We start from the raw sequence: 20,363 nt of genomic DNA on the forward strand, positions 1-20,363 counted from the left end.
ACAAAGAGTCGGACACAACTTAGAGACGTAGCATGCACACACACCTTTCCTATGCAGACTTCATTTCCTTTGATTTCTAAGTATAGCCTGTTGCAACCTGGTGTAAGGAGAGACCTTTGGGAAACTTCCCAACAAAACCAAAGTCCCCTGTGAATGTCATGCAGTGGTTTTTCACTGTGGAAGAACAGAAAGGACTAATAGACTGTGACCATTGTTCTTAGTTCAGAGGTGCCAAACCATTCTCTTTCCTGAAAAGTGGGCCTGGTATTCGTAGAGATGGAGAATGAGTCATATGCATAAAATCTTTCTTCCTTTTTGCTTTGTACATCTGTATAAACAGATCAGGCAGAAACTTGTAACTTTGCCTCTCAAATAAGACAAAAATAGGGGAGGGCGGGGCGCGACGAGCCGCGGCGGCGGTGGCGGTGGCGGCGGCGGCGGCGGCGGGAAATGCGGGCGGCTGCGGGCACCCGGCGGGCTCGGCTCGGCCGCCGGCGCCTTCTCCGGCTCCGCCGCGAGGGTCGCAGCGGCTGCCGCGCCGTCCTCGAGTTCCCGGCGTGAGGAGAGGAGCGTCTTGTTGGAGGCGGAGACCCGGAGGGAGCCCCGCGCGTGGCCTCGCTCATTGCTATTATTAAAAAAAAAAAAAAAGACAAAAATAAATTTTAAGTACATTTCTTCATGGCTTCATCAGTTTCCCTCCCAGTTAAAAGGGTCAAAACGCTATCTCCTCTTGCTGGAAAGCATCCCAGAAGTCTTTCAAGGGCTTGGATGTAGGCTGGGGATGGTCCTGTCACCTCTCACCTCCCATGTTTGGCAGAGACTGCAGGCTGCATACCTCTCCCCGAAATTCTTTTTCCTTCCTTCCTTTGTCATAGAACCTCTGATTCTTAACTATAGGCCTGTGACTTCCCAGAGAAAGAGATCCTGTTTCTGAGATTCCTTTGCTCATTTTCCTGATCTATCTTTAAATGTCAATAATGATGGAAAATGACATTCCACTCAGGAATAATAGGAGTGATAAAAGCATTTTTTTAATGAAGCATTGCTGTTTTATCCAGGATACTGAAAAGGGTGTGCTGTGGTCCAAGGAACAGAGAGAGTCTTTGATCATCAATTGTGATAAACAGTGCAGGAGAAAGAATGCTGTGTTTGGCTAGGAAGTCTCTGTGGAACTTCATGAATCACATGTCTCCCCGTCTGTTAGGGGTAAAGGGCCCTGGTGGGGTAAAGGGGCCTGATGGAGTAGGAGTCAGAGGAGGAGCAATTTCTGTCACTGGTGAGGACGGTAGCACGGAGTCTATGGTAGTCCGTCTGTTCACTGGTGGTTTCCTCTGATAAGACAAAAATCAAGACACAAGAATGCATCTATAAATATTCAACATATAAATATTACATAGCCACTACTTGAATAATAAAACATTGTTAAATTTATTATAGATAAGAGAATTTTCAACCAGTGCCATTTTTTAAAAAGTTTTATTAAAATTATCAGCTTCTTCTAGTTCTCTGTATGTGTAGGACAGGTAATGAAATTTCACATTGTTTGTATTTGATCATTGAAAAGAAAATCAACTACTTTCTTTCCAACCTGTTGTTCCAGCCAATCCCTTTGGAAAGAACAACTGGGAGAGTTGGAACCCCCACCGCCGCAAATGTTTAAGCATGCTTCTGAAGGTAGCAGAGTCACAAGAAAGTGAGGTTATGGACTCGAGATTGCGGGGAGGCAAGAATCCCAGGGAGGCAATTGACAATCCCCAAAGTAGTGGCTGAAAGGCTGGAAGCTGAGCAGGACTTTTAACAAACTCACAGGGCTAGGGGACAAAAGTTCCAAGTTCAGGGGCTGCCTGGGAGAAGGAGTGAAGGCAGGGCATGGCAACCCTCTCCAGTATTCTTGCCTGGAGAATCCCATGGACAGAGGAGCCTGGTAGGCTATACACGTTCCTGGGGTTGCAGAGAGTCGGACACGACTGAAGCAACTTAGCACGCAGGGAGAAGGAGACTTAATAAGTAACCAGTCTTACAGCTAGAACTCCAAAGACCTCACCCTGGGAATAAGAATGAGCCAGGGGGACTTGTTCTAATCAACTCAGTCTCCGTATGGAGCAAGGTGGTCTGTGAATGTTGTGCGCATGGTCTACACAGTCTAGGAAAAAAAAAAACTTTCTCTTTGGAGGAAGGCAATTTCATCTAGAACCTCAAATTGTCTACAGTTTTCAAAACAATGTTAACTGCTCAATCCACAACAACCAGGTTTTAAAAAAGTGTCAGAGGGAGTGGTGGGGGACAAGACTGGACTGACAACGAAAAAAAAAATTAGATCAGAAAGGCAGACCCTCAGGAGATCCAAAGAGTTGTAATTACTAGACACTGACTTTAAAATAGCTATGATTAAAATGCTCAAGGGATTAAAAGATAAGATGGTGACTTTGACATAAAATGGACATTTTAGAGCTGAAAAGTGGAAGGAAAGAAATACAATATGTTTAAGAAATTATGATTTATTAAATGGTTTCACATGTTTATATATATGAATATATGTATTTTTTTTAAATTGAAGTTCCTTCTCAGATATTATTAGTAGGATACATGTAATGAAAATTTGAGAGGACTTTGGCTTAATAACTGTCTTCAACATTTTCAAAAAATTCTAAGGCTTTTCAAACAAATTCACAAGTGTTAGTCCTTCCATTAATTAGTAATTTTGTTAGTATGTGGAACATTCATCATTCATAATAAGTGACTTAAAGTTGTATTAAAAACAAGATATAAATGGGAAATTAGCCAATATTATGATGACAAACCCTCAAACATGATTTCACGTTTCCTTTGTCTTTCCCTTTATTTTCCTGAGCCTTCATTCTTCTCTCAAGTGCTGATAATGATAGAAAAATCAAGAATGAAAACTTACACAGGTATTGCAGAGTTCATAAAGCCTCTGAAGGCACTGTAAGGGAGAAAAGAAAAACCAAAACAGTTATCTGACACTTAATTGTTAGGAAATTTTGCTTCTGTTCAAAGATATTTTTTTAAGTTCTCAAAAAGAAAATTACTTCCAAGAGGAAATTACAAAAATTACTTTAAGGTCTGTGAATAACAAAGGGGCTGTTGTAATGTTAATTGGACAATCATATGAAGAGAATGGAGTTAGGAGTTAGCTGAGAAGAGTACTGGTACAAAAATTTTCCAGAAATTAGCAGCCTCACTAAAAAAAAAAAAAAAAGGCAACAAGGATCCATAGAAACATAGAGATTCATCCCTGCCTATGAAAGGAAAGGGCAGTTAAGTACTAAGGTGAGGAACAGAGAGCTGTATACTTTGGCAGTTCTCTCTGAGCAGAAACCTGAGCTTTCAAAGATGTTCCAAGCATCTTCAGGGAGATGCGAAGAAGCAAGCAATATACCAAGAAGCTGCCATCTACAGATCAAAAAGTCTATACGAAACATAATTCCTGAAAATAAGTATAAATTGATCTCTGAGCTTGTTTAAAAAAAAAAAAAAAAAAAGACAAAGACATTTGTCAGTCGAGATAAAGTGTTCTAAAAGGAATTAATCGCACGTGTAACTTTTTAATGAGGACTTTTAGATATTAGATTGAATGAGTTTACCATGTGATACAGGAATAGTTGATATGGGCTCATTCTGTGATGTATCCTCTGAAAAGTAAAGACGTAATATTAAGTTGTAAAAACAAAATATCCTGGTGATTTCTGGGTTCCAGATTATTGAAGTCAGATTACGCTAAACTTGTAAAAGCAGTTTGGTGACTTATGTTGTCCCCTTATTTGCAAAAGAGAAGAATCTAAATCAGTTGCACACTGAGAACGGTGGTGTTCACTCAAACAAGAGATAACTCAAGGCTAATGTTCTGATTTTCACAGGCCTAGAGAGGTCTGTTTCTCTGGAGATGATTTTCCCAACTGGCAGGAACTGTCCACAGAATTCCTAGCCATGCCAGTGAGGCTGGTTCCTATGCTTCCCACCTTAGATTTCTTTCATTTTTACCTTGGAGAAAATATATATTTTTTTATGCTTTTCAAATATAGTTGATTTACAGTATTGTATTACTTTCTGCTGTACAGCACACTGACTCAGTTAGGCATATATATTCATTTTCATGTTCTCTTCAATATAGGACGTTGAATGTAGTTCCCGTGTGCTATATAGTAGAACTTTGTTGTTATCCATTTTATGTGGGGGCTTCTCTAATAGCTCAGACTGTAAAGCATCTACCCGCAGTGTGGAAGACCTGACTTTGATCCCTGGATTGGGAAGGTCCCCTAGAGAAGAAAATGGCAGCTGTCTCCAGTATTCTTGCCTGGAGAATTCCATGGACAGAGGAGCCTGGTGGGCTACAGTCCATGGGGTCATAAAGAGCTGGACACGACTGAGTGACTAACACACACATTCTATATGTAATAGTTTGAATCTGCTAATCCCAAACTCACAGTCCATCTCTCCTCCATCCCACTTCCCTTGGCAACTACAAATCTGTTCTTTATGTCTATGAGTCTATTTCTGTTCTGTAGATAAGTTCATTTGTGTCGTATTTGTGTCCATTTTCGTATTGTGTCTAAATACGACATAAGTGATATCATATTATATTTGTCTTTCTCTGTCTGACCTAACTTCACTTGGTATGATAATCTCTAGGTTCATCTGTGTTGCTCCAAATGGCATTATTAATATTTCATTCTTTCTTATGACTAATACTCCATTGTATATATACTACATCTTCTCTATCCATTCATCTATCAGTGAACATTTAGGTTGCTTCCATGTCCTGGCTATTATAAATAATGCTGCTATAAACACAGAGGTGCACGTATCTTTTCAAATTATAGCTTTGTCTGGATATATGCCCAGGAGTGGAATTGCTGGATCATATGGTAGTTCTATTTTTATTTTTCTGAGGGACCTCCATACTGTTCTCCATAGTGGCTGCACTAATTTACATTCCCATCAACAGTGTAGGAGGGTTCCCTTTTCTAAGAGAAAATCTTGTAATCATACTTTATGCTCCTGAAAATATTACTTCTTGAAAATGTCTCACATATTTTCTCTTTAAATCACATTTTCCTGCTGCTGCTGCTAAGTCGCTTCAGTTGTGTCCGACTCTGTGCAACCCCAGAGACAGCAGCCCACCAGGCTCCCCCATCCCTGGGATTCTTCAGGCAAGAACACTGGAGTGGGTTGCCATTTCCTTCTCCAATGCATGAAAGTGAAAGTGAAGTCGCTCAGTCATGTCTGACTCTTAGCGACCACATGGACTGTAGCCTACCAGGCTCCTCTGTCCATGGGATTTTCCAGGCAAGAGTACTGGAGTGGGGTGCCATTGCCTTCTCCCACATTTTCCTAGGAGACCACAAATATTCCTAATTTAGGTGGTTTTTAAAACACACACACACACACACACACACACACACACAATCACCTGCCAGCTTAAGAAGTAATCATGGTGAATTCCAGGATAAAATTCTTGTACCTGTGAAAATTGAGAAACAGAATATGGAGACTGAGGAAACAGTTGTAATGATAATAATAGTGATTAACTAGGAGGCTTGGACTTTGAGTTCCCAAAAGGCAGGCACTATGTTTTGTCATCTGAGTAGTTCTGGCACCTTGCATGATCGCCCATCTCAAGAAACATTTGTTTTTAAAATAAGCAAATGAATATTGTATCTGTTAACATCAGTCACTAATCTGTTTTAGTACCAAAAATATTATCTCAAGTATAAGCATACCTAGTTTTATTGTGCTTCACAGAGAGTACATATTTTTCAAAACAAATCGAAGGTTTGTGGCAACCCAGTGACAAGCAGGACTACTGTCCATGTTTCCACTAGCACTCTCTCACTTCGTGTCTCTGAGTCACATTTGGGTAATTCTCAAGTGTTTCAAGCTTTTTCATTATTATTATATTTGTCATGGTGATCTGTGCTCAGTGATCTTTAATGTTACTACTCCGACTTGCTAAAGGCTCAGATTATGGTTAGTGTTTTTTAGCAATAAATTATTTTTCAATAAAAGTACATATGGTTTAAAAATAAATTTTAGAAAAGGAAAAATTTAAGCAAACAAAAAATATTAAGGTGCACACTGTTTTGCAGACATAACGCTGCTGCATCCATACATAATAGGTTATAATATAGACATAACTTTTATATGCACTGGGAAGCTAAGAAATTCGTATGACCTGCTTTCTTGAGATAGTTGCTTTATTGTTGTGGTCTGGAACTGAACTCACTGTATCTCTGAGGTAAGGCTGTAATCGTCTCACTGTGTTCACTTTCTGCTTTGTTCACAGTAACAACCTGAGCTGCAGTCTTCCTAAACCACCATGGGGCTTCCGATTGTCTCAGAGTTCATCAAGGGCTTCTCCAGAGCAGTCAATGCCCCTTCCTCCACCAGCACTTCTCAACCTTGGCTGCCCAGTGAAACAGTCACCTGGGAAGATGATAAAAATCCTGATGCCTGTGCATCACACCCCAGGCCAATTAAGTCAGGCTTGGGAGGGCAGGACCCAGGCCTTAGGCCTTTGTAAAGTTTCCCAAGCAATTCCAAAGTGCAGCCAAGATTGAGAACCACAGCTGTGCTCTGAGGCCAGGCGAAGTTCCCTGCTACGTTTGACTCAAATCTTTTGCTTTTCTGACAGTCTTCTTTTGTTTTTCTAACTGTTTTTTTTTTTTTAATATTTATTTGTATTTATTTTTTTGTCTCCTGTGGGTCTTTTGCGGCATGTGGGATCTAATTTCCTGACCAGAGATCGAACCCGGGCCCCCTGCCTGGGGAGCTCGGAATCTTAGCCACTGGGCCAGTAAGGAAGCCCTCTAACAGGGTTTATAAAGATACCTTGAAAGAGCTACTTTTAGCTCCAAAGAAACTTAAAAGGGAGACTGTGACTTTGACTCCAATGGTAGATTTTTTTTTTTTGAAGATTGAGTATTAAAGTTTAGAACGCGTGAACCAAGGCTGATTTGCAGAAATAAACATTAAGAGGTTACTTACTGGTGTGCAGTGAGCCGTGACCAAAAGGAAAGTGATCAGAAACACCACTTTCATCTTTAGACTCTATCTGTAAGTAAAACAAGAGTATTAATTCTTAACTTAGAAAATATGTAACCCTTTTCTGCTTATGGAGCCTGACCCTGGATCAGGCACTTTCTTAAGAAACTTGACTGAAGCTTATGCTATTAGGAACCAAAGGATGTATAGAGTAGAGATTCTGGAAGATAATTTTGTTGTTGTTGTTTAGTCGCTAAGTCTGTTAAACAATTGGAATATAGATTATGATTCACATGCCTTATGAATGGTGTGTGGCTCTAATTCAAGATCTACATCATACACACACACATTCAGGTACAGTATGAAACATTTCATAAAGGGAAAGTTGTTCAGTCGTGTGTGACACTTTGTGACTCCATGGACTGTAGCCCGCCAGGCTCCTCTGTCCATGGAATTCTCCAGGCCAGAATACTAGAGTTAGTTGCCATTTCCTTCTCCATGGGATCTTCCCGATCCAGGGATCAAACCCAGGTCTCCCACATCGCAGGCGGATTCTTTACTGCCTAAGCCACCAGGGAAGCCCAAGAATACTGGAGTGGGTAGCTTATCCCTTCTCCAGTGGATCTTCCTAACTCAGGAATCAAACTGGGGTTTCTTGCATTGCAGGCGGATTTCATACTTATTAGCAATATTTACCTAGTGAGTTTAAAAGAATATTGGTCTATTAGCTGTTTATAAAAACACAGTTTTTGAAATACAGTTATTATTCCATTTGATTCTTACAGTGACTTTGATAGGTAGATAGTAGTATAATATCCACTTAGAAGTGGGTATTTGTCTTGTCTATACTCATATTATGATATAGAGGGTTTATTTGATGTGATAGTAAATTCTAATAGATTCACGGTTTTCTGTTTTCTGCTATATCATGGTAACTTTTATTTCAATCATTTTCATTTTTCTTGAAAACAAGAAAAAAGCTACACTGTTATGAGAACATCTTTTAAATGGTATACAAAATGCCCTTTATTGTTGTTTTGTAGGAAGAGAAGAGAGATGAGGCATTCTGAAGATAAATAATTGTTTTCCTTCTCCATTAGAATGCTATAATTTTTACCAACAGTATATTAATTGATTCATTTTTGTAAGAGGGGTCACTTGGTAAATGTTAATTATAAAAATTAATTCTGTCATTTGGAATACTTTTTACAAAGGGAGCTATAATTTTAAAATAAATCAAAACAGAAAATGACAACGCATATCCAATAACCGTAGATCTGTGAAATGCCATAAGAGAATATGTCTTGAAACAAGCTGCCAATGATTGATTTTAAAAAATCCATCTTTGAGGTTAAATTATATTTGAAATGGGGAGAGAGCCTTCAAGAGGATGATATCAAGACCAAATTCTTGTAACTATTATTGCCTACTGGAAGGCTTGCATCCTTTATGTTCCCCTCTTATAACTGTTGATTGATGCTCCTCTTTTTTTCCATATATTCATTGCTCTAAATATGGAGGAGGGAAATAGGCATAACTTCTAAAATTCCACCTATGTAGGATTTTTGTGATTGCTCTTTTTCTATAATTTGGGTTCACTCACTATTTTAAAACCCTAATACAACCCAGAACAAGTATCAGAGTAACATATTTAAAATAAATAAAATGTGAGTCCATGGGATAATATTTAAAGGGTTAAAAACATAGGCCACATGACTATAAAAGAGAATTAAAATGTTATTGTCAATAAATTAAATTCTTTAATTCTCAGCCTTTCCAGTTGTCTATATTTTTGATAAAATAATAAAATTTATAATTGAAAGGATATTTATTACCTTGTACACCAGGAAAAACAGAATGTTCAAGATGGTTGAGATTTCCTTGACGCCTCGTTTCCAGATGATCTGGATAACTGGAAGGTATTTATATATGTGGATTCTAATGACGTGTAGTATCAGCACATTAAAAACCAATGAGTCCTCATGACCCTCATTTGCATGGGACTAGGATAGGGCCAATACTTCATTCTTGGCGGGGCCAAGACACTTGTCTCTGATCGGAATACGTTTTTTGTGGTTGTTCTTGAGATATGAATAATTCAGGTGACCTAGGGTTTTGCTAATGAGCAATCAGGACAAATAATTGCAACAACTAGAAAAGTACCAAACTGTATTAGTAGCTTGGCTGAAAGATACACCTTGAGAATTTCAGCTTAAAAGATTTAAGGTAAATCCATTGACATTTGCATGAATCATGCCTTGACAGAGGAAGTCTTGTTCTGCCATCTCATTCATGGCGGAGACAAGAGGCTATGAGCTGGATAAGCGGAGGGAGCACTAGCCCCTGAGTCCAAGCTCAGCTCTGCTGGTGCTGGCGTCACTTGTTGAAGGTCAGTTCGATTTCCCACAGAGAACACACCAGAGGTCTACTTATCTCAGAGTCCAGGTCCCTGCTAACTCGGTACCAGAGAAAAGACATTCTTCCCTCCTCTGACAAAAGCTCACTCATCTCTTGCTCTGTATGTTTTGTAGGATAAATATTTAGTTCCTTTTGGAGAAGTCCTGTACTCTCCACGTCTATAGGTTTTACTTCTGTGGTCCAGGTAAATTGGTCTGCTGCTGCTAAGTCACTTCAGTCGTGTCCGACTCTGTGCGACCCCATAGATAGATGGCAGCCTGCCAGGCTCCCCCGTCCCTGGGATTCTCCAGGCAAGAACACTGGAGTGGGTTGCCATCACCTTCTACGAAATTGGTCTGCAGTATTTTTTTTTTAATAAAAATCTTGGTTATTCAGTCTTGAATAACATCACCTGTGAGACACTAACAGCTTAGCTAAGGTATCACTTTGCCAAACCCAATTCCTTTCACAGTATTTCTTTCTAATGAGCAGTCTTTTATTGGGGTATATAACCTAGTTCTGTGAAAAGGTTCTAGTACTTTTAAGCTCAGATGCAAAATGAAATAAAATGCAGGCTTCACAACTTTGCCTCAGAGACCTCCCATGTTCTAGCTATGAAACTATGTGAATAGTGTAATTGCCTGTAACCCAGAATTCACTCTTTTTCTCTAGTTTGATGAAACAGATTGAGCCCTTTTAAAGCAGTATCCCCTCTTCTCTTTCATCTTATCTGGAACAGAGATAGTGATGAGTGAGAAAAGTCAAAGAAACCTCTGGATCTATCATCATGGGGACCCAACCACCCTACTAAGCAGCAGCAAACAGGATAGTCTGGGAGCCATAGGAGAACCTTGTTTGTTTTTAAACCTTAAGGAAATTTTATATTCGGAAAAAAAAGAAAGGTGTGGTGTGGTGTAAGAACAGAAAATGTGGATAAAGACAGAACACAAGAGATGTGGCACCACTCACATGAGGGGCAAATTAACAGCCAACATGGCCTGCCAATGCCAGGATCACAAAACCTGGCAGCCTCCAAGGAAGAGCAGCCATTTCCAAGAAGCAACCAGTCTTGAAAGACACAGGTTTCACCTTTTCCAATCTGCTTCCTCAGGACCACAGTTGTCAGAAGACCATGGTTGTTCCTCCCGCCTTTGCAAAAGGGTGGCTGGACCGACGAGAAAACCTTGCTTGTTAACCTATCTGCATCTCCTAAAATTGAGGCACTAACTCTTGGCTTCTCAACAGTGGGGATCAAAATTTTGGTCCTTCAGGAGTAAATTTGAGGGAGTGGACCTCTCAACTTTCTGAGGTGTGACATCCCAAAGGAGTGTGTGCTTTCCCTTTGAAGATTCACAAGCTCTCAGCACTAAGAAGCACAGACTACCACCTGGAGTAGAATGTCACACTTTTTCTCAGTGTGCCTTTTGTTCTTTTTTTTTTTAGTTGATTTATATATTAGTTAAAAATATACAACATAATGATTCAATATTTTATAGGTAATACTCCATTTAAAATTATTATAAAATATTGGCTATATTCCTTGTGGGTGGTGGTGGTTTAGTTACTAAGTCACATCCTACTCTTGCAACCCCATGGACTGTAACCCACCAGGCTCCTCTGTCCATGGGATTCTCCGGGCAAGAATACGGGAGTGGGTAGCCATTTCCTTCTCCAGTAAATCCTTGTATCTTATTTTATACAATGTAGTTTGTACTACTTTAATCCCCTACCCCTATCTTGCTCTTCCCTCTCCCCACTGGTAACCATTCATTTGTTTTCTGTATCTGTGTCTATTTCTGTTTTTTTTTTTTTAATATTCATTTGTTTTATGTTTTAGATACCACATATAAGTGATGTAGTATTTGTCTTTCTGTTATTTCACTAAGCATGATACCCTTCAGGTCCATCAATGTGCAAATGGGAAAATTTCACCCAGGCTTAATGGGAAGGACAGAAAAGACATTCCAAGCAAAGGGGACAGTGTGAACCAAAACATGGAAGTGAGAAGAACATGGTGGGTTGGTGGATCCATAGGTGGTTCAGTCTTCTTAAAGGATGAGATGAAGCCGGAAGTGGCAGGAGTGTCTGCATGCAGTGTGGTGTTTTAGAAATCCTGACTAATTGAGTGATTCAGAAGCCAAAATAGATAAGCAAAAATCACCAGATCCTCATTATCCTTTAGGAAAGAGGAAACTTCAGTCATTAATGAAATCAAAAGGAAAGTGTCATGGATCAGTTGACTCAGTTTCTTCATATATTAAAATCTCTTAAGAATTAGAAAATTAGAACGCTAATTTTGTAGATAAAACTTTCATCTTTGGAGATGTCATTTTTCTAAAGCATGTTCAACCAAATACTCCTCCTGAGAGAGGGGAGTATATAAAAGTGGCCAGGAAATCCAGAAATCAAGTTTTAATCCATATTCATTTTAAGAGAATTTGGTGAACGTGTTAGTGGTTTTCCCAGTTCTGCTGAGTTTGCTGTCTACTTCGTGGAATGGTTCATTCCAAACTTGCCTCTCAGATAAAGAGATTAATTTTGGGGATTCTTTACAATGCCTTTTATTTCAAAATTCAATGCATCCAGCCGGTGTGAGTGAGGCACACCAAAGCCTCTTCCCTGCAGGTCCTCCCCTTGGGGCTGGGTCAGCAGCCAGGGCTTCCCAAGGTGGGAGCTGGTCCTTGGTTCTATGCCCTCACTGAAGAGCGAATTATCCTCACCCTTGGAGTAAACACACGTACACCATGATTACCATTCACCCCAACTACTGCTGTGCTCAGACACAGTGTTCCCACTGTGTCATTAAAGGCATTTGAATCTTGTGTTTTGTAATGAGAGGCTCCTGCCTCTTGGTCATCATAATTTTTGCTCTAAAGTCTGAACAAAACAGAAACCCCCTGAGGTGGCGGTTTTCAATATGGCCACACATTAGACTGATGTTTTAAACAATTATTTATTTACTCCTGGCTGTCCTGAGTCTTCGTTGCTGCTCAGGCTTTTCTCTAGTTGCGGCCAACAAGGGCTACTCCCTAGTTGCTGTGTGCAGGCTTCGCATTGCTCTGGCTTCTCTCGTTGTGGAGCACAGGCTCTAGGTCACACGGGTGTTGTGGTGTGTGGGCTCAGTAGTTGTGGCTCCCAGGCTCCAGGGCACAGGCTCAATAGTTGGGGCACACGGGCTTAGTTGCTGCATGGCATGTGGGATCTTCCCAAACCAGGGATCAAACCCGTGACTCCTGCATTGGAAGGTGGACTCTTTCCTACTGAGCCACCAGGGAAACCCTAGACTGACTTTTTATAATAGTTGTCCATGCCCAGTTTCTACCCCCAGACATCCTGATTATCTTAATGTCGATCTGGAATGGAGCTCAGGCATCAGTAAACAGTTGCCTCCCCAGATGATTCTAATGTGGAGAACCAGGTTCCCAGGGACTTGAACCCTGGGGTATCTGTCCTATCTCCTCTCCCTTTGAGACTGGAGACCCCTGAGAATTCCTGCTGCTGACTGGAGGGAATTCTACTGTTGGATGGGCTGGCGGCAGGCACTTTGGCCTCTACAGCAGTTTCTTCTTGGGTTAGAGTGTGCACAGGACAGCTTTTTCAAGTGGAATTAAGGATGCCGGGTGACCTTGTTCTTGTGCCTAGCGACCTTGATCCTGTTCCCAGTGGCTAAGGAAATGGACCCATTACTGCAGGATTCCTGCAGACCACTCCATGGAGAGATACACAATAGTGACAGCCCACAGTCTGAGGCTGTGTGAACCTCTGGTGCAAGAAACAGCTGTGAGCAAACGCACTAATTAGAGCTGCGTTCGCAGCTCTCCAGGGAAACACGCTGTCACTCGCTTATGCAGGCACATTTGGAGAACTGTTGCTTTGGGCTGCCGGTCATGCCAAGCACGCAGTGTAGCCGAGCACATCCAGTTCTGTTTTCACTTGCTGATACATAGCAGTGATGACTGAATAAAAACTAGAATTCTAATGAATGCTGTCAGGTCCCACGCTCAACAGACACGACAAAGCAGTTTTCCATGTGTCCTGTCAGTAAGATGGTAAATACAGAGATGTTTGACATGCCCCCGGTCAGACTGGGAGGAAGGCCAGCATCCAATGGGTGAAGCAGATGCTCCCTGCTTAGGCTGGTGCTGTCTTTCATGTCCGACGCTTTGTGATCCCATATAGCCTGCCAGGCTTCTCTGTCCCTGAGATTCTCCGGGCAAGAGTACTGGAGTGGGTTGTGATGCCCTCCTCCAGGGGATCTTCCTGACCTGGGGATGGAACCCAAAGCATCTCTTGCATTGGCATGTCGATTCTTTACCACTAACACCACCTGAGAAGCCCCATTTAGGCTGGAGAACCAGTCTTTACCCCAACCATAAATGTAAATGGGGAAGGAAAGGCTAAGGTGATATGTGAAGCATTTGCTTGGGAGAGTTCTCTAAAAAGAGCAGTCAATACAGGGAAAAAAAAACAAAGAGGGCCTTAAGTAAGATCCTGTCTGCTTACATAGAGAAACAGCCCTGATTTGATGTAAGAGGGCTACGACCCAAGATCAAGGTTTTGCTTGAAGGAGAGGAAGAATTGCATTCGCTCTGAATACAGTATCATGTGTTGTTATTCTGGGGATCACAGAGACAAGGGATGTAGAAATGCCTTATGTTAACTGTAAAGTGTAATATCAATTTGATGGTGGTGGTTCAATACCCAGAGGACCTTGCTACTCAAAGTGTGGTCTGCAAACTATCTTCATCAGCCTCATCTAGGAGCTTATTCAAAGTGCTACTGAAAGTGCATTCTATTTTTTTCTTTAGGCTGTGCTGGGTCTTCATTGGGCATCCCTGGTGGCTCAGATAGTAAAGAATCTGCCTGCAATGCGGGAGACCCAGGTTTGATCCCCTGGAGAAGAAAATGACTACCCACTCCGGTATTCTGGCCTGGAGAATTCTACGGACAGAGGAGCCTGGCGGGCTACAGTTCACGGGGTTGCAAAGAGTCAGACACTACTGTGAGGGGTGTTGTCTAGTTGCAGCGTGCGGGGGTTGCTCTCTTGTAGCAGAGCACAGGCTCCAGGGTTCGAGGGCTTCAGTAGTTGAGGCTGAGGGCTCGGTAGTTGCTGCTCCCAAGCTCTACAGCACAGGCTCAATAGTTGTGACGCAGGGCTCAGTTGTTCCCAGGCATGTGGGACCTTCCCAGATCAGGGATTGAACCCATGTCTCCTGCATTGGCAGGTGGATTCTTTACCACTGAACCACCAGGGCAACCCCTGAAAGTGCTTTTAAATTGTGGCAAAAATGTACAGAAGAAGATTTGCCATTTTAACCATTTTTAAAAGTACAGTTCAGTGGCATTAGGTAATTCACATTGTTGTGCAACCTTACTATTCATCTCCGAAACTTTTTCATCTTCCCAAACTGAAACTTGTACCCTGAATATGCAAAGTCTCCAGATAATTATATGCACAAAGTTTAAGAAGCACTGGCCTGAGGGATTTCTGGCAGTAGATTGTGTGTTAAACTTAATCATAGTTTACTCTGCAGCGGATGCTGTGCCAAGTATTCTTTATCTCAATCTCATTTACCCGTAATCTCATTTAATCTTCCCAGCAACTTGACTGAAGTAGGTATTATCTATCATGAGCCCCACTTTACCGAGACAGAAACTTTAAGCATTTTATTCAAGGTCACACAGTGGGTAAGGGGTAGAGCTAGGGTGTCACTTGCTCTGTGCCCAGAAAGATCCCGCTCAGGTGCTTGCATTTGAGGATATGCGTTGAGGAAGAAAAGATACCTGGATATGTAGAGAAAGAGGTAAAATAAGATCTGCAAGTAAATCCATATTTCTGTGGTTTTATATAACTCATGCATCTAGTAATGAGACTTGGAGAATCTGGGACTCTACTTTCAGAGCATTATTTTACTTGTTCCTCCAGAAATTTTACTCTCAACCTGATTTTCTTTCCTTTCTTAAGCATTTCAGCAGATCCTATTTCTCTCTTTCCAGAACCTTCTGGAACAAACTGGAAAGTCAAACAGGAAGTGTTTGTGGGGAATTCTGTGTGGGGTAGACTAGTGTGGTTAGGCTCACTGATCTCCTCCTTCACACCCCGTGGTTTCAGGCCTCAGCATGACTGAGGGGTGCAAACTCTGGAAAGTCTGACTTGAAATGTGAGTCAGAACACTGACCAGTCTCATTTGTTCATGTCTGAAACTGAGAAACTTGCACAACCTCAAACTTTTTATCACTGACTCAAGGGACATGAATTTGAGCAAACTCTGGGAGATAGTGAAGGACAGAGAAGCCTGGCATGCTGCAGTCCATGGGGTTGCGAAGAGTCGGACATGACTTAGTGACTGAATAACAACAGCAAAACCTTTTATAATCAAAAAAAGATAAATCCCCTCTACGGAAGAAAAACACAACGGAAAATTCCAGGGGGATCACCTGAAATTACGTGACTTTGTCGACCACTGGGAAGTCAGGTATGGCCAGATGGCCATTTGGTGCACAGCTGGACAAGTCCTTGTCCTTTCAGAGATCAAACAGCTAGAGGGTGTCTCTAGTCATTAAAAGTTGCTCGAAAATTACATAAACCAAGACCCAGGTTTACTTTTTTAAATTGTTTTATTGGAGTGTAACTGATTTAAAATGTTGCCTTAGTTTATACTGTACAGCAAAGTGAATTAGTTACACATTTCAGGAGCCTGGTGGGCTATAGTCCGTGGGGTCACAAAAGAGTCTGACATGACTTAGTGACTAAACAACAACAACAGATACATAGATCCACTTATTTTTAAATTCTTTTCCCATATAGATCATTACAGAGTATTGATTAGACTTCCTTGTGCTATACAATAAGCCCTTTTTAGTTATCAATTTTATATATAGTAGTGTGTGGATGTCAATCCCGGTCTCCCAATTAATCCTTCTCCCCACCTTTCCCCATTGATAACCACAAGTTTTTCTACATCTGTAGCTCTACTTCTATTTTGTACATAAATTCATTTGTACCTTTTTTTTTTTTTAAGACCCAGGCTTGTAAAAGATTGCTTAGAACTACTCATCGAAATTGATGAGAAGACTGGTTCTCAACCCTTGAAGTTGAATCAATCACTTGTGAAGCTCTAAACAAACAAACACAACCCTATAACCAAGACCCACACCCAGAGACTGTGGTCTGGGTGGATGCCCAGGCACTGGTGTTTTTAATGTGTACCCAAGGTTGATAAACATGGAATTAGACAAAGCAAGGCTAATGTTCCGTCTTTGTATTCACAGTGCCTAACACAGTATCCGGCTCTTCATAAATGTTTATGGAATGTCTGTGTGAATAAATGAATTAGTGTTATCACATGAACTACTAATAGTATATCAAGTAGTATGTCATGTAGCACTCAAGTAATATGTTATGGGTTTAAAAATACTTTTATAGGCATCTTTCATTTAAGTCTTCTGACTCCCCTGGAAAATCCTGGGTCAGTCGTGTCCAACTCTGCAACCTCATGGACCGTATCCCACAAGCTTCCTCTGGCCATGGGATTCTCCAGGCATGAATACTGGAATGGGTAGCCATTTGCTTCTCCAGGGGATCTTCCTGACCCAAGGACCGGGAGATTTTTTACCATCTGAGCCACCAGGGAAGCCCTAAGTGAATTAGTGTTATCACATGAACTATTAATAACACTTGGTAGTATGTCTTGGGTTTCAAAATATTCTTTTATATGTTCCTTTCACTTAAGTCTGTGACTCCCTTGGAAAATACAGATGTGATGCCCATTTACACTTGAGGACAGAGGCTTAATGAGATTAGGTGGTTTCCCCTCCTAAATCCCACAAAACTGATGAAAACTGTGTTTAATTCTCATCCACTGAGAAATTTCATGACTGCTATGGTTCTCATCTGGCTCTAGTAGTGCCTCTAGAAAGTTTCTCTGTTTGCTTTGTCAAGTATGTCATTTATTCCTCCCACCTTAACACTGATGTCTAACTTTATACTTTAAAGTAAAATTCAAACAAAATTATAAAAAAGGATAATTAACTCATGTAATCACCCAGCTTCAACAAGAATCAACTTAGGGTCAATGTGATTTTATCTACACCCCCACACACTGCCCCCTCTTGAAACAAATACCAGTAGATATTCCAGTGTGTTTCTCTAAGGACTTAAAAACAAAATAACCTCAGTGTCATTATCATACCTAAAAAGTTAACAGTAATACCCAAATATCACCAAATATCCAGTCAGTGGGGCTTCCCTGGTGGTTCAATGTAAAGAATCTGCCTGCCAAGCAGGAGCTGCGGGTTTGATCCCCGGGTTGGGAAGATCCCCTGGAGAAGGAAATGGCAGTCTACTCCAGTATTCTTGCCTGGAGAATCCCATGGACAGAGGAGCCTGGCAGGAGACAGTCCATGGGGTCACAAAGAGTTGGACATGACTTAGCGACCGAGTAACAGCACAATCCAGTCAGTATTCACACATCTGATTGTCATTTTTTTTTCCGCCCAACAGTTTTTTGATTAGGGGTCTAAATAAGTTCTATATGTTGCAGTTGTTTGATATGGCTCTTAAGTCTCTTTTAATCTGAGGGTTTTCCCTTGGTCTCTTTGCTTGTCTCCTTATAATCTATTTGTTGAAGAAACCAGGTCATATGTCACATACTGCCCCCAGTTCTCTGGGTTTTGCTGACCGTAAATCGCTCTTGTATTTCATACTGTCCTTTGGGCTCTGTAGAGCCTATAACTTAGTAGGTAGATCCAGAAGTTTGATCAGATTGGGGTTGGATTCCTACTCCTCTCCCCCACCGCCCCCAAATACCTTCCTAAGTGCTGGAAAAGTATTGCCTGAAGGTAGAAATTTTGGAAGCAAAATCAATAGTGAAGGCCAGGCAGCCAATACACATAAATTCATGGCCCAGGAGGAAGACAGGGCCGGCCTGCCTGTGGCCACAGTGTGGCCAGCCCCTTCCAGGAGGATCCCTGTCCCAGCTCAGGGTCCAGCTGCAGCCCTGCCTCCCTCAGACATCCTGCCTCTACCTGGGTGATTGTGCCTCTCCTTTCCTGATTGTCGCCACGTGGCACCGAGTGTGGCATCTGCAGTTCAGCGGAGGCTCTTCCCCAAGTCAGCATTTCCCTGAGACCAGATGACATCTGTATTTCTAGCTAGTTGGGATCATCAGAGGGATCAGCTGTTTCTACAGCTACAGCTTTGTGACACAGAACATTTGCTCAGAGTGACATCTAGTGGCTTTAAATATATAATTTATTGAGGTGTAGGGCACCCCCCTCTTTTCTCTTGACTACACTGCTGCCAGTGGGATCTTAGTCCCCGCCCTCCTCCACCTCCCCACAGTGGAAGCACTGAGTCTTAACTATTGGACCGCCAGGTAAGTCCTAGGGCCCTTTACTGAAGGAACATCAAACTTCAGTTTGGTTTTAAATTTTGTATTTTTTAATTACAAAAGTATCTCACAATCAGAAGAAAAATCTTAAAGAATACTGAATAGTAAGTAGCCTTGGCAATTAAATTTGTTTCCAGAATTTCATTCAAAACTTTCCTCGTGCACTGTGTGAGTAGAAAGTCAAGGTCCCACAAAACCCACACCCCAGGAGTAGCCACAGCTAATGGTTGATAGTTCTCTTTAATAGCTGCATAGTATTTCATAAATTCCCCCCCGCCCCCCATTCCTCATTAATGAACTCTGGGGTAGAGTCTAAATTTTTTTTGGTATTACAAACCATGCTACCGAAAACATCTGTGAACGTGTGATTTTCATACTCCTGAGAATGTTTCTGAAGATAGTAATCTTGAAGTCAAATTACTGGGACAAAGAATTCTTTGTATTTTTTGCATCAGTTTACACCTCTACCCACAATGTATGAAGGTACAGTTTCCCTGTGTGGTCAGACCAGTACATTATCATTTAAATAAAAATCTGGGTAGCTTGTTTTGATCTTTAAAAAGAACAGGATTTTTTTTGTTGCCATGACTAGGTTGGGTTCTGTGTGATACAGTTTTTTCTGTTAATCTTCCTGGAAACACTTCATGCTGAGTTTGTAATTTGTGTGTGTGTCTGTGATCAGTTGTGTCAGACTCTTGCCACCTCATAGACTTGTAGCCTGCCAGGTTCTTCTGTCTGTGGAATTTTCCAGGCAAGAAATAGTGGAGTGGGTTGCTGTTTCCTACTCCAGGGGATCTTCCCGACCAAGAGATCAAACCAATGTTTCTTGCATCTCCTGCATTGGCAGGCAGATTCGTCACCACTACACCACCTGGGAAGCCATCTGTAACCTAGTGGTGAACAAACCTAGAAAGAAGGACATTTTTGACCCTTATTAATAGTAACAAATGATATTTGCAGAGTGTGTAGCCAGGTTGCTGGAGACACAGTGAGGATAGGATATGAACCCTGCCTTATGTTCCTGGGGAGTCAGTGGAGCCAGCATGTAAGCCAGTCACTGTGAGAGTGTGAGTCGGTCTCTAGTGGCAGGAACCTTTGAGCTGGGTCTTGAAGAATGAGGCCAGGCCAACAGGTGGGGAGGGTTGGGTGGATCAGGGAACCAATATGTGAATAGTAGGGTATAACTGGGGGACGAGATCCAAGTGGCTAGAAGAGTTTGGGAAGCAGCTCAGATTTGAGACTATAGAGATGGGCACAGGCTGGGTAACAGAGTTTGTACTTTGAGAGTCTGGTGTTTCTCAAACTCTGGACTCTAAGAAAAACATTACGCCAATGCTCTAATTGAAAAATCAATATCCCTTGCCATAAATGTAAGATACCATAAAAACAACTTTGGTAAAAAAGGGAAAAAAAAAGAAAAAATCCAAGTGAGTACCTTTGAAATAGTTTAATATTACAATACATATAACAATGAATTTAACGTTTAAAAAACACACACCGAAAATTATCTTCATCTGGGAAAATAAAGATTTATAATGAAGAGATTCAGCTCTGTGTCTTATAGTTTCAGAG

The sequence above is a fragment of the Bos mutus genome, chromosome 6 (genome assembly GCF_027580195.1).
Source record: "Bos mutus isolate GX-2022 chromosome 6, NWIPB_WYAK_1.1, whole genome shotgun sequence".
Classification (NCBI taxonomy): domain Eukaryota; kingdom Metazoa; phylum Chordata; class Mammalia; order Artiodactyla; family Bovidae; genus Bos; species Bos mutus.